The 3295-nt window shown below is 37.8% G+C and overlaps 1 non-coding gene across 1 annotated transcript; it reads right to left on the bottom strand.

Moving 5' to 3' along the window:
* Nucleotides 1–2746: 2746 nt before the first annotated feature.
* On the bottom strand, nucleotides 2747–2849 carry LOC119510502. The gene has a single exon (XR_005211951.1). It is a non-coding gene; the product is annotated as a U6 spliceosomal RNA (small nuclear RNA).
* Between the last annotated feature and the right edge of the window lie 446 nt (nucleotides 2850–3295).

The following is a 3295-nucleotide window of genomic DNA, read 5'->3' as shown; positions in this document are numbered from 1 at the left end:
CAAATGAGAGACAGTTTGAAGACGGCTGTTGAAAGCAGACTCTTGCTCCAGAGAAGCTGAGAGAGGACAAATATCCCAAGTGCAACTAAGGGTGACATTTTTGAGGAACTGCAGCCTAGAGAGGAGCATCCAGGGAGAAAGCCATTTTGAAACCAGAACTTGGAGCAGATGCCAGCCACATGCCTTCCCAGCTAACAGAGGTCTTCTGGACACCATTGGCCATCCTTCAGTGAAGGTACCCAATTGTTGATGTGTTACCTTGGACACTATATGGCCTTAAGACTGGAACTGTGTAACCAAATAAACCCCCTTTATAAAAGCCAATCCATCTCTCGTGTTTTGCATTCTGGCAGCATTAGCAAACTAGAACATACTCTAATACACTAGATGCTAAAAAGGAATATCTATATAATGCATAAGAATAACCTCCAGATTGATCACTCAACTCTATCTGAGATCTTTCAGTCACTGGAACTTTATTTTGTTTCATTTCTTTCCCCCTTTTTGGTCAAAATGGCATTCTCAATCCCACAATGCCAGGGCCAGGTTCATCCTGGGAGTCATGTCCCTCATTTCCAGGGAGATTTACACCCCTGGGAGTCATGTCCCACATGGAGTGGGGGTGGAGGTAGTGAGCTTATTTGCAGAGTTGGCTGAAAGAAAGAGGTCACATCTGAACAACAAAAGAGGTTCTCTGGAGGTGATTTTAGGCATAATTATAAATAGGCTTTGCTTCTCCTTTAAAGGAATAAATTTAATAAGGGTAAGTCTCAAGATTGCAGGCTTGACCTATTAAATTGGGAATCCCTAATGCTTGTGAGAATATCAGGAATTCCCCAGGTAGGGAAGTTTAATATTTTAACATTTTCCCCCAGTCCCTCAATGAGACTTTGCAAATATATATTTTTTTATTTTCTGTTCAAAATATTCTGGGGTGCTTTGGGGTACCACATTAACAACAAGATCTCATTCCCTATTCTAGGTCCCATGCAGCCACGTTGTTTAACTAAATGGACAATTCAGGTTATATTAGAAAGTGTGCTACAGAGACTAAAAATTTTGTACCAAATAAACATCTCTTAAATAACAGCTAAATCTCAGGAACAGATGTGACTGCTGTAAGAGCTTACAATCTAGGAACCTTTACAACAAGACTCATTGAACAGTCTGCACTCCTGAATTGTCAGCTGCCCAATCTCTGTCCACATTCTATTCCTGGTAGCCATACTCTCAAATTCAATTCTCAGCATTTGCTCCTTATAGTTAGTTTATATTAGTGAGGCCTTACAATATTTGTCCTTTCATTTCTGGCTTATTTCACTCAACATAATGTCCTCAATGTTCATTCACCTAGTAGCATGCCTCACAGCTTCATTCCTTCTTGCAGCCTTTCAATATTCCATTGTATTTGTACACCACAGTTTGCCCTTCAATTCACTCATCAATGTACCCTTAGGCTGCCTCCATTCATTGCAAATCATGTATACTGCTGCCATAAGCACCAGTGTGCAAATGCCTGTTCATGTCCCTGCTTTCAGTTCTTCCAAGTATATACCAAATAATGGGGTTGCACGATCATATGGCAACCCTATACTTAGCCTCCTGTGGAACCACCACACTGCCCTCCAGAGGTGCTGCACCATTCTACTTCCCTACCAACAGTGAATAGGTATATCTCTCTCTCCACGTCTTCTCCAGCACTTGTATCTTTCTGTTTATTTTTTAAACAATTTTGTTTGCACACCATGCAATCCATCCTAATTGAACAATCAATAGCTCTTGATATAAAAACATAATTATGCTTTTATCACTACAATCTCTATGAGAACAATTCCATTTCTTCTGCAAAAAAAGAAGAGGGAGAAAAAAAGAGAAAAAGGGAAAGAATAACAATAAAATAAAATAAAGAAGGAGAAACAACAAAAACAACAAGAATCCCATACCCCTTCCATACATCCCTCTCTATGTTGAATTAACTTTGGTGTATCACCTTCGTTACAATTAATGGAAGAATATTACAATGTTACTATTAACTATAGACTTCAGTTTTCATTGATTGTATTTTTCCCATATACCTACCCATTTTCAACACCTTGCAATGTTGACATTCACTTTTTCTCCCTCATGTAAAAATTTTCTTATATTTCTACATTTACTCTTCATCATTGTCCACTCTAATTTTTGCTAAGTTTTACAGTCCCAGTTTTATCCTTTATCTTTCCCTCTTGTGTCATACATGTCCCTGGCCTTCCTCTTTCAACCATACTCTTGCTCAGCTTTGTTCATTATGCTTACAATATTGTGCTACCATCACATAGTACTGGGCTACTCATTTCTGGATCTTTACAATCAGTCTTGCTGAACATTCTATACTCCTTCATCATCAAATGCCCAGGTTCTACCTTCTTTCTATCTCCTGATAACCTGTGTACTTAACTTGAACTCTCAGAGTTTGCTCATTATAGTTAGTTCATATTAGTGAGACCAGACATTATTTGTCCATTTGTTTCTGGCAAACTTTGTTCAACATAATGTCCTCAAGGTTCATCCATGTTGTTATATGTGTCATGACTTTATTTTGTCTTATAGCTGGGTAATATTCCATTGTATGTACATACCACAGATTGTTTGATGGACATTTGGGCTGTTGCCATCTCTCGGCAATCGTGAATACTGCCGCTATAAACACCGGCTTACAAATGTCCGTTCACATACTAGCCTTCAGTTCCTTCGAGTACATACTTAGAAAAATATGGAACAGTTCACGAGTTTGCATGTCATCCTTGCACCGGGGCCATGATAATCTTTTCTGTCTCTTTCCAATGTAATGTAGCATTCCAATTTAGTGCTGCCAAAGTGAGAACATACCTAACTTTTTACAGTCTGCTTAGAGTTAATATTTTACCACTTCAAGTACAATATAGAAACTTTATAATCATATAAGTCCCTTTATCTGCATCCTTGTATGTTATAGTTGTCATATGTATCCCATCTACATACATTGCAACACCCCAGACAATGTTAAAATTTCAATTTCAGCAGTCATAAATACTTTAAAGAATTTAAGAGGAGAAATACACCCTATTTATCCAGATATTTGCCATTTCTCTTGTTGTTTCTTCATTCTTAAAGTCCATGTTTCCCTCTGGAATAAATTCCTTTCATCTTGAAGAACTTTCTTTAGCATTTCCTTTACAGCAGGCCTGCTGGTGAATTCTCTTAATTTTCCTTCTCCTGAGATTTTCTTTATTTTGTTTGTGTATTTGAAGGACAATTTTTTATGGATATAGAATTC

Source organism: Choloepus didactylus, chromosome 1 (genome assembly GCF_015220235.1).
Source record: "Choloepus didactylus isolate mChoDid1 chromosome 1, mChoDid1.pri, whole genome shotgun sequence".
NCBI classification, from domain to species: Eukaryota; Metazoa; Chordata; class Mammalia; order Pilosa; family Megalonychidae; genus Choloepus; species Choloepus didactylus.
Note: the sequence above shows the minus strand (reverse complement) of the source record. Positions and strands in the feature narration are given on the sequence as shown.